The sequence below is a fragment of the Curcuma longa genome, chromosome 3, assembly GCF_044706935.1.
Source record: "Curcuma longa cultivar G26 ecotype Majalengka, Jawa Barat chromosome 3, ITB_CL_G26_1.1, whole genome shotgun sequence".
Lineage (NCBI taxonomy): Eukaryota > Viridiplantae > Streptophyta > Magnoliopsida > Zingiberales > Zingiberaceae > Curcuma > Curcuma longa.
In genome coordinates this window covers 20396310-20408810 of record NC_133863.1, presented here as the reverse complement: position 1 = coordinate 20408810, position 12501 = coordinate 20396310, and the positions used below count along the sequence as shown (strand labels likewise).

Here is a 12501-nt window from a genome sequence, read left to right as displayed (position 1 = left end):
CTTCTTCTGTAAAAGGTAGAATCCGCCACCTTAGCGGTCCCACACGATCGACCCCATGACTATCTGTGAGGAGATAAATCGAGAAATTGCAATTGATCACGATGCAGGAGGGTATTGCCTGGCTTCACCAGGATTCAAACCCTTGCCCTCTTCTTTGCTGCATTGTAACCAACTCAACTATGCTCCGGGAGCGAGCACTTTGATCTTCAATCCCATATGAAAGAGCATTGAATCACACAAAGTCATTTGATTTTAGTCATACACTTCAGCAAAAAGGTAGAATCTATCACCCTAATGATTCCACATGGTTGGTCTCACGACTATCGATGAGGAAGTAAATTGAGAAATTGTAATTGACCACTATGAAGGAGGGCATTGTCTCGGCGTCGTCGAGATTCAATCCTTGTCTACTTTAACAAGTCTATTCTATAGTAACTAATTCAACCATGTCCCGAAGGTAAAAAAACATGAGAAGCTGCAGTTGATCACTGTGGGAGAGGGCATTGCCCCATATGATCATCTATGAGGAGATAAATCGATAAACTACAGTTGACCACTATGGGAGAGGGCATTGCCTCGACTTCGTTGAGATTCGACTCTTATCCATTTCAGTAATGTTCCTGTTGAGATCCGCTTCTGGGTGAGCAGCTTCTTCTTCAGCACCCCACTTGAGCTAACTTGGGCGAAGATGAAGGTGGAGAGCTTCTAGATCCTGCGAGCATAAGAAACGTGAGTAGGAAGGCCAGGGGTTGTCTTGGCGCGACCACTCCGATGCTTAAGTTAGCTTCTGGAGAAGGGAAGGAAATTGAGAGTGAAAAAGGAGTGCTTGTGAGATTGCATACCTCCTCCGGTGCAAGGTTAACCTTTTATATAGATTGAAGATGTTATGTCATATCACAGACGTGACTGGAGTCCCATCACCGTTATGAATGTGTCAGTAAGTAGGGTATAGTCAGCGCATATGTCCCATCGCTGGCCTGTATATATAAAAAAAGGGGGGGTCGTGTCATGCACGTGCTTTGCCATGATGAGTTGCAGAGATGGCAGGAGAACATTCACAACTACGTGATGGGGGAGTGGTCTTTGGAAAAAGAGAAACCTGCATAGGGCCATGGCGAAAAGGTAAGATTGGCGGGCCTTATGTCCGAATGGACCGATTCGGCTCAGGGCCGAGAGGCCGGGGTGGAACGATAAGGCCGACGGACCTTATGTCCGAATGGATCGATTTGGCTCGGTCTCATTATCGGCTCGTCGGATACTGCGCGGGGATTCGGTGTCGAGTATTCGAGAGGATGAGCCTTGATCCGGTTACGACGCCCGTAGTGAAGTACTGTCGTTTATCGTGTCCTTTCTGATTCCTCCATTTCGGTCCGCGAGGCTCGGTTCGGAACCATGATGAGTTGCAGAGGTGACAGGATATCCGGACCGTCTCGAGAAGAGGTATACGTGTGAAACTGCACCGTCCTGGAGGAGCCTGCTTCCTTGTGAGTTAGGCGAGGTTCCCGCGCTGACTTGAAGGACTCGACGAGTGTCTGAGAGGGGGAGATTGAATTTGATTTCGCATGAGGATAAGGAGTTGGGGAGTCGGCTCGGTGGGCTTCACTGGGGACCATAGGGCCGGGGATCCGATTCGGTTCACCTTATGCGATGCTTCGAACCCGCCTCGGTGGCCCGGCTAAGCGGTGTGATAGGTTGCTCTTGGACTTGACGAACCGTGACCTGCCTCCATACGCCCATAATAAGTAAGTCTGTTTCATAATAACCAACTCAATCATCTCCTGATGATTGATTTTAGTGTTACACAATCATGTCCTGATGTTTGTGCACGTGCACAATCCAAATGCTCGATCGATGCTAGACATCTCTTTCATTTTTTTTTAAGTTGGTACTAGTTATTCAACCCTATATATCTCTATATCTCTCATACGATCTGATTTGAATTGAACCAATTAAATATTAATACACACAAAACATAATATAAGAAAGGTTTAAGATCTTTTCCTTTTGAATGAATGCGGGATAATTTTACATCCCTTGTCGTAATAAATTTTTATTTGAGTTCATTTTAATAATTAAATTTTCATTCATTCAAAATTAATTTTAAAAAATTAAATAATCTAAAATTATCCATTCAAAATGTAAATTTTTAATTTTTCGACCAATTTTTAATCTTATCGGACAACTCCCACTTGAATCATCATTAGTCACTATGCGTGCCCCCACGGGCGGGAGCAGCTGGTCAGGGCATGGGAGCTTGCAGCATGAGATAGGCGGTTCGAAGGCTCATGGCGCACATGCGATAACATCAAAATGTGTCATGTTTCCAAATCCTTCAACCACTATGCCCTGACCAGTCCCGCATTCACCGTGATTTACCTCCTCACAGATGGTCGGGGGGCCGATCGTGTGGGGCCGCTAGGTTGGCGGATTCCAACCTTTTGCAGCATCATTAGTCACTATGCGTCTCTAGAATTTGCTTACCAACACTAAGCCTAAATTTTGATATATCAACAATGGGTTAATACAAATATTAGACACAATCTAAAATAAAGTTGATAAAAATTTAAATATATAAATGGGTTGAAAAAATTTAACTTAGAGCATGGAGCATTATGTGTCAAATAGAATGTTAGGAGGGGAGTCGCTCCTTTTTATTTTTTACTTTAAAAAAAAATAAAATTATTTTATAATTTGATAACAATTTTTTAAAAACTAATAATAAAATCAATAAACATAAAAAATGACTAATTTTTATTTTTTTTAAAAAAATACCTATAAGTATATATTCAATATTTCATTTTTTTCATTCATCCAACCACTTTCTATTTCTTCTTTCTTATCCTTTTCATTCAATTTTTTTTCTTTTTATTCGAGATGAATGCAAATTTCAATACCTCTTTTACATTTCTTTTTGAATTCTCCAAATATAAAAGAAAATACATCTTCTCAAAATATTCATATTTATCTTAATTTTTCTCTCACACATCAGAACGGGAAGATATACATAAAAAATTGAATGTGCAATTTAGTTTATTTGAATAAAAATGAGATAGATTGTTTCCAATTAGTCATTGAGGATACCAAAAAAAAAAATGGAGCTCAAAGGGGTTTTCATTTACCCTGACAAGTACTCTGTCGAAGCACTTATGTTAAGTTCGTTGTGTCTCGTACAATAAATGAATACAATTTGCATATGTACTCCAGTAAAAAGGGGTATTCTTTTCTATGTTATTCATCAAAAATATTTAATTTTAAAATATTTTATATATTCCACAATATCCTTTAAATTTCTTCAATTTTTAAAGTTTTTAAAATTTTTTGACGAATTCGAGTAATGTCACCCCAGCTTCGTTTTGTACAGAACCGGTCCTTGTTGTGTAAGAACCTTGGGCGAAATTATAATTTTTGGGCCTTTGACATAGTAACATAAATTATAATTTTCAATTAATAAGAGTGTCAAGTTAAAAAAATTTTATACAAAACAATGCTCTCCAAACAATTAGAGTTTCAAGACAAAAAAAAATAATTTCTCCTATTTAAAATGATAACGATACTCTAAAAAATATTTAGACAAAAAATATCTGAATTTTTTGAATTGCCACTGTAAATTCTATTGAAATACTCTTTTTCCTCTTCGTAGTGAAAAAGTTCCAAACTGAAAATTCCATATCGACTTTAACAAATAGTTCTGTTATATGTATGCTCCATCCATATGACAAATAGTTTAGAAACTTCAGAAATCAGAACTAGAACTCAGAGTAGATAGTATTAATAGAATTATTCTAGTGACTTTCATAAACAAGATTGAAAGAGATGCAAATTGTTAATCAAAAAGCACATGCAAAATAGTTCAACTAATCAACATAAAGATGCACAAACTAAGTAGTTGCCTTGAGTTAGTAATTTAGAGGAGCATGGAAAGAAGAGGCTGATCACCTAGCTTGAATGATGAAGCATCATTAACACAACCATTTAATTTGAAATAGGAGAAACTGACATAATAAATCTCAATGTTAGATATTCAACAAATAGTAAGCTCGAGCGTTGTCAAGTGGTTAGCTTATAGTTATTATACATTTAATAGGTAAAGATAGAATTCTACTCCTAGACTCTGCAAACAATCACGAAAGTCTTTACCAACTAACTACTAAGTTATCTTGCATTTTCACGAATACTATCATCAACCTAAGCAATTAAGGAAATTCGAGTCAACTGCTAATATGATAACAAGGAATAAACTTAGGCATTAGCCAATGTAACTAACCCCTAGAGTGACAAAGATTTACGTATCTAGGAGCAAACATGAATAAATGATAAATCCCAGTCAGTCTCATGGACTCAATCCCTGGGGGTGGCCGGCCCGGTCCCACGGAAATTTTCCACCGACCACCAGGGTAAATCGGGAAGCACATACGGCGGCCAATCCAGATGCCCAGCATCCTTTGATTGCGTTCCCCATTTGAAAGAAAATTCTTGCAAATACGCCGTAGTTGGGGATCGAACCGCGAGTCCCTGGGTTACAACCCGGATGTCCTACCGTTGCACCATTGCCCCGGGGACGGAGCAAACATGAATAAATGATAAATCTCAGTCAGTCTCGGACTCAATCCCTGCAAACATGAAGTTTCTCACCGGGGACGGAGCAAACATGAATAAAGCACTTAGAAAGAGTTGCTCTCATCAAAGAGATCAAAGATAGACCAAGCCACCATCAAGTAATTGACTGTGCACAAGGATAAACGATTTAGGTTATGTCAGTGGCAATTAATCAAACACTAGAAGTGCATCCAAAACAGTGAACGTGAACTGGAGGAACCAGGAACAGAGACATTAGCAATGCACCTTGCACCCTTCAATCCTGATCTGGAAGAGCTTAATTCCATTAGCCCTAAGGAAATTTAGGTTTTGCTCCGGGTACGGCTCCGGGCAAAGGCACCTGCACGACATCAATGATCAATCCACCACGAGCAAATAAAAAAAGGGCGCTTTTTGCAATCAAAGGAGCGATTTTTATTTTTGTTTCACTCGCAGTACTAAAGGTGATCGATGCACACAAGATAGAGTGAAGGTGAAGCGAGCGGAGGAAACGGAAGTTGGTGTCATCCGGTAAGCTTGAGCGGTAGACGCCGTAGTCCACCATCGCGAAGTTGAGCGGCGGGACTAGCAGCACCTCCCCTTGGTCGCCGGAAGCGGAGGCCTCACAATCCTGGCCGCCTCTGCCTCCACCGCCTTAGGGCCCTACTCATTTATGGGCCTTGGGTAGTCGCCCTAGTTGCCCTGGCCTAGGGCTAGCCCTGGTTTTGTATATATTCACCCTAAGATTGGTGGGCCATCGACAACCAATTTGGGATTTCAACTCTACCATATATATTTTTTCCTCCTCAACCATCAATTATGCCTTCAAACTAATCAAGAAGGGCTAGTGTCGATGCATCTATCAACGACAAAGAACCCATAACACCATCGTCTATTCCAGTAACTTAGTGTTTATCACACTCATCACACATAAAGCATGATTACAAACTGGAGATAGATGACTCAAAATGAACAATTTGGTCTCCTAGTGAAGACGTGGTTCTTGTGAAGTCATGGGTCACTATTAGTACTGACATAGTCATTGATAATGATAAAAAAGATCAAATTTTTTTGAAATGTATCGATGATTACTACAATAAACATCGACCCGTTGTGTCACGCCCCGGGAGACGGCTGTCTGAAAATTCGGCAGCATCTCCCCTATAACAATTTACTTTCCTGAATACAAATACCATAAGGCCTACATGGCCACAAATAAGGCCTACACGGTCACACTCCATACATGACAAATACATAACAAGTACTAGAATCATGTGAACAAGGCCCACATGGCCACAACTAGAAAGCTATAATGTGCACACCAAAAAATCGAACATGTATAAGAAAGTTCGTACGAACATATAACAAGATATGAAACATATCTACAGATAACATAATAAAACCAAAATCGACAGAGACGATGTCATCTCGATAGGGGACTAACAGCGCGGCTCTCCAGACAGACTTCAACCTGAAAAGAATAAAGTCAACAGGATGAGTTTAATGAACTCAGCGAATATCTCACAAATATGTACAATGAGTTATCTAGCAGTAATAATCATGTCTGTACAGTAAGAAAAGCACAACTGAACCACAAAAAGAAAGTTGTACATACCAGAATCATATATATTAACACCATGGCACGAACCCTGCAATAGATTACAAGGTCGCCAAACCATTGCATAAGGTCTCCTGATGTACCACTAACCCATGAGTGGCAGTGTATGCAGATCATGTAACTAGACTACAAAAGAGTCGATGATCGCTAGTATGCAATCCTGTAGCGACGGGCTCAGACTATAAAAGAGCCAATGATCACTAGTATGCAATCCTGTAGCTACGGATTCAGACTATAAAGGAGCCGGTGATCGCTAGCAATATGCAAAAGGAGCCGACGATCCTAGTATGCAATCCTGTAGCGACGGGCTCAGACTATAAAGGAGCTGGTGATCGCTAGTATGCAATCTTGGAGCGACGGGCTCAGACTATAAAGGAGCCGATGATCGCTAGTATGCAATCATGTAGAGATGGTGCATGACACTAATGCGTATAATAACTACCAGTCTATGCTCAGTAAGAAACAGTATATCAACGCAAAGAAATTATTACATATCTATCATAAGGCAAGTAAACAAGTAGCAGGTAAAAAGACATACCACCTGATATACACATGAAACAAGTATTAATATACCAGGGCATATATAAAAACATACAATTATTACTAGCTATAACGATACTATACATATCAAACGACATATCTAAAGAGATGAGTCAAGATACCCACCTTCCGAATGTAATCCGTATCAGCAAGGAAGACCTCTATCTAGAATTCCGTTTCAATGTCATTTGGTGAGTTACGATGAATAGTTGCTGTAACCAATCTTATGCCTCCGGAAGTAACCTTCTTGCCACGTGTTAGCGTGAGTCTAATATGTTATCAAACATCCCATTTGTAACCAGGGTCTTGAAAACAACACCTTTTATCTCTTCTCGTGTTGGAACATCAATAAAGGCTAAAGCTTTTGCTGAATCAAACAATCTATCTAAATGTTCATCAAGCTTAAAGACTTTTCCATTGTATACACGGAGACCTTCCCACACTGTTGGGTTGTAAGGGTGCAAACATAGTCCCACATCTAAAGTACATGGAAAAGATCATGGGGTTAAAAGGATGACAAGTATCTCCATTGGTATGAGGCATTTTAGGGAGAGCCCAAGAACAAAGCCATGAGGGCTTAGGCCCAAAGTGGACAATATCATACCATTGTGGAGATATTTTGATTCCATCGATACTAACAAGTGGTATCAGAGCGAGACCGCTCTTCACCGGACTAACCGCCGGATGAGCCATGATCCAGATTTAGCCATGTGATTTGAACCTTAAACAAAGGAAGTGGGTACTCCCGTGTCTGAATCAAGAGGACCAGACACTAGGTGAGAAGTCCTAGTAGGTCGGGTGGACCGAGGGGTAAAAAGTCCTAGTTGCGACTAGGTGGGAAGTCCTAGTAGGTCGGGTAGATCGAGGGGCAAAAAGTCCTAGCTGCGGCTAGATGGGAAGTCCTAATAGGTCGGGTGGACCGAGGGGCAAAAAGTCCTGGTGGGTCGAGGATTCAGATATCAAAACGATGTTGGGGGGGCCTGTGGTACTTTGTTTGAGGGGGGGGGATTGTTGGGTTGTAAGGGTGCAAACATAGTCCCACATCTAAAGTACATGAAAAATATCATGGGGTTAAAAGGATGACAAGTATCTCCATTGGTATGAGGCCTTTTGGGGAGAGCCCAAGAACAAAACCATGAGGGCTTAGGTCCAAAGTGGACAATATCATACCATTGTGGAGATATTTTGATTCCATCGATACTAACACACACTACATCACCACCTTGTACAACTGAATCAAACACGGATACCTTGGCATTTTCACGAGGTAAGAGTTCATCGCCAACCCAAACGAGTATTTTCTCATTGGTTGGGACAGGAAGAGGTGGAAATGGTAGTGAAGGATGAAGAGATGATACCAATCTCCTACAATGGCATCTGAGCATGTTGTAGTCTCTCATCCTCCTCGAGTACGGAAGCCAACATACAAAGAAGAGGAATCGATTGCTTTACCTAAAAGACGGAGAGGACGAAGAAGACAAGATCAAGTGTCTCCCCTTGCCGTAGTGGCGACCCTTCTTTTCTCTCCGACGAAGGAAGGCGGCGGGGTTGTGGCCGTTGGGAACCGGAGGCAGGGCAGCAACAGCGTCAGCAAGGGAGAAGAGGAGAAGCGGGTGGAGACACTGTTGGTGCAATCTTTGCCCCAAGTGCATTGAGTTTCAATGTTTGGCTAAACTATGTTTGAAGTTAGGCAATACTTGTGATCTAACATGTGTGATGCAAGTTTGCAGGAAAGTCCAAGCGTAGTCTTGGCAAGCAAAAGTCCAAGTGGGTAGTCTTGGCAAAGCAAAAGTCCAAGTGGGTAGTCTTGGCAAAGCAAAAGTCCAAGTGGGTAGTCTTGGCAAGGAAAAGTCCAAGTGGGAAGTCTTGGCAAGCAAAAGTCCAAGTGGGTAGTCTTGGCAAGGAAAAGTCCAAGTGGGAAGTCTTGGCAAGCAAAAGTCCAAGTGGGTAGTCTTGGCAAGGAAAAGTCCAAGTGGGTAGTCTTGGCAAGGACTTGACATGACGAAGCTGATGGAAGCATCTCAAGCTAGTGCAGGGAAGGCATGAGGCTGTGGAAGATGTTTGAAGGCCGAGGTCTAGGTCAAGAGAAGCTGAAATGTGATTTTTCAGCTTCACCAGTCGACTGGCCCTGCCAGCAGTCGACTGCTCATAAATCAGACGCACACAGAAAAATCAGTCGAGCCAGAGGAAGACAGGAGTCGACTGGGCAGTCGACTGGTGTTATGGTAAGTCGACTGTTGCCAGTCGACTGGTCTTGGACAGTCGACTGCTATTTGAACGTTGCAGAAAATTGGCAAGCATTTAATGCGCTTTAATGCGAGATTTTGTTGCCGATTGAAGGCATCAGTCGACTGGCCCTGCCAGCAGTCGACTGATGTTGCAGAAATTATAAAAGAAGCCTGCGCGAGAACAAAGATCAAGAATTTTGCTATTCTTTCATTCTTTTGTGCTTCTTCTGAGAACTTGTTTGTTCTCCATTCTCTGCTTTCTTCCTCTCCTCCTAAACAACATTTTATATCATCTTTGAGGAGATCGAAAGAGTTGTAAAGGTTTCTCCGCCTTCGAGGTTTTCGAGAAGGAGAAGATTCATAGTGCATCGGGTGTGTGTGTGCGTGTGGATCCTTGGATTAGTCACCTCTGCGGAGGTGGAGACCAAGTAAACAAACCGGGTTAGCGAGGAAGAATCGTTACAGTGCGGTCGGCGCGTGTTGCGTTGGCTAAACTGGATCATGCTATTAGGGTTGGTTGAACTAGTTGATAATGGGCTGAACTGGATCAGATTCGATTCAAACCTATCCTGTAACAAATCGGATTTATATTGGTTCACTTGGTTCACTAACCAAACGAACTCCGATTTGACCGAAACTAATTTTGTTTGTTTCATTTTCTCAAACAAAACTTCTCATTGCTTCTGTTCTGATAAAAATCTCCTCTATAACAAACCAAATCAAGTTGATTCGATTTGGTTCAGTATCGAACACTTTTGTTCACTAACCCAATGACCTCTAATTTGAACGAAATAAATTTTGTTCATTTTGTCTTCGTAAGACGAGCTCAAATTTTCACGTATCTTACACGTTGGAACTGTGCCAAGAATTTGGATGCCACTAAAATCATATTACTATAAGTTTGTTCGATGGTGAATAAATTTTTTTATAAACTATAATAATTTTTATACTCATCGTCAAAAAGTAGTTGGAGTGACAAGAATGTGTTAGAGAATGCACTTGGAAAGCCAATAATAATAACAAGGACTCCATGTATACGCATGCATGGAGGATTTTCAGAGAGTATGAGAAATATGTTCTATAATCAGTTAGTTGTAACTCTAGCAAGAACGCAAAAACATCTAAATCAGAGGAGCACACTTCCATATCAAATCTGGATATGTGTTCATGTGGATGACTGTGAAATCCATATTCGTCCAATAGGGCAAAAGGAAGCAAAGAGGAAGGGAAAATTCAAAATCAGAGAGAGTACCAAAATGGAATAAAACATCGACATAGATTGACACGACATTAAAGAATATCAAATGTTAAAAATAATTTTGCGGGAAGTCGAGGTTCTTCATAAGAATTTCATAATTCTTATAGGTACTGCAACATTTATATAATTCACTTTCAAATTAATAATATCATTCAATGCTACCAATTATATGGATTTAATAAGCAAGTTGTTAAAAAGTAGTCGTTACAATATAATCAGTACAAACTAGTGTTATAAACTAACTATTACAAACTAGCCTATATATAAGTAAGAAAATTAGAATCTTTTATCTACAAACATTATCTTCTCAACCACATAAATATCTTCATTTATTCTAAATGTCTGAAAATCCAGATCAATATAAAAGATCTATGATCCATGAATTCTGGAGAAATGAATTGTCAGAAGATACAGAGGGTGTAGATGAACAAATAATGCTCTAGTTATATAAGCAATGACAAATGCTACGTAAATAACTCAAAGTTCTTCCAACAGAACACTGAGGAGAAGGTATTTAAATCGGAATTGTGAATCTCAGATATGCTTGTATTTTTAATGATTACTTCTCTGATGAGCTGATATTTATTCTTTCACATAGTCAATGTCTTGGAAATCATTTTGAATATTTTCAAAGGAGGGTCAATGTCATGGGAAAAGAGGTTTGTCACCACTTCAGAAATGCACGATGGCTATCCGTCAATTGGTGTATGGAGTCCCTACTAACCATTATGATGAGTACCTATGGGTTATTGAAACAACTGTTATCGAATGTTTGTTCAACTTTTGTTGATATGAGATTCAAGTGTTTAGGACCCAATATTTGAGAAGATTTGATGCTATTGGCATCCAATACTTACTTGAAATGCAAAAGCAGAGACACAACTTCCTTGGCATATTGGGTAGTCTTGATTATATGCATTGACAATTGAAAAATTAGCTCGTCACTTGGAAAGGTTTCTTTACTTAGTGTGATCATGGTGTCCTAACAATTGTGTTTGAAAAGTCGCATATGTAGACTTGTGGATCTAGCATGTTGATAAGGCGTTCCGCAAGTATACGGAATGTCGTCAAGTAATAAAGATATCGAATCCACAGGGACCGTGAAATTGATTACTAAACTAGTACAATAAGAGTGGAGAGATCACTTAAGTTGAATTTGTGTGGGGAAGAGAGAGTGCTCAAGCTCCTAAAACCTCAAATAGAGAGAAATCGAGTGTGACAGATATGTGGAAACGACTCTAGGACTTCGGATTCCTCGAGATTATGTTTGATTGACTATGGATCCTTTACCATTCCTCAATACATGCACATTTGCAGGGATTCTAACCAATGTATCCAATTAGACCTTGTCAAGCTTCCTCGGAATAAAATCAATGGTGTTCTAGTGTTATGATTGTCAGTTTGAGATGACACCAGTTAGCCTGGTTATGACTCTCCCGCTGTCACTTGGTCGCCCCAGCATACTACCAATGTCCTACCCTCTGTCACAGGGTATCCATTTAAGGACCTCTCCCTAACAATCAATAACCATTAGATATCCCTCATAAAGATTCATTATAGCCTAAAGACTTTCCTCGGAATGTCCGGTTAAAGGTTAACCTTCTGTCACAAGGCACCCCGGTATACGATCCTAAGAATCCTCAAAACCACAATAAATCCTTACCCTCATAGATTCAATTCCATTCACAGACATATTATCAATTAATTGCAAGGCACAAATCCATGAAACAACATGTATATATATATCACTGAACATGGTAATAACAAATCCACAAAATCAATCATCCATACATCTCGATTCCTCCTAATCCTAGAATCTAGAGAACTACTTCATAACGGAGAGAATACAACTCGAAGAAGGTTTGAAACAATACATTCTAAATCCTAGAAAGGAAATAAAACTTATCGATGAAGGTCTTCTTCTCCGCGTTGCTTTCTCCTCGTTGACGTGGGACGGAAGTGATGGAGTAATCCCGGTCGGATGGATGGATCGTCGACTCCTGCTCCAGAATGTGGCTTCGGTGGCTCAAAACACTCCTTGGAACTCTCCCAAGGTCTCCCCCCTTTCTTAGGGGTCTTAAGAGGGCTATTTATATGGACAGGCACGCCCCCGTCACACGGTCGTGTCTGGGAAGCACGGTCGTGTGCTGCCACTCTTCTGTGGAGTTGGCACGGCCGTGCCTAGGGGGCACGACCATAGAATGGTGATGCTCTGGGAAGGTGGCACGGCCGTGCCTGGTGGGCACGACCGTGCCTGGTGGGCAGACGAGGCTTGGAGATTT

At 40.7% G+C, this 12501-nt stretch overlaps 1 pseudogene; it reads left to right on the top strand.

Moving 5' to 3' along the window:
* Window positions 1-5322: 5322 nt before the first annotated feature.
* On the top strand, window positions 5323-10346 carry LOC141823854 (uncharacterized; annotated as a pseudogene).
* The last annotated feature ends 2155 nt before the right edge of the window (window positions 10347-12501 follow it).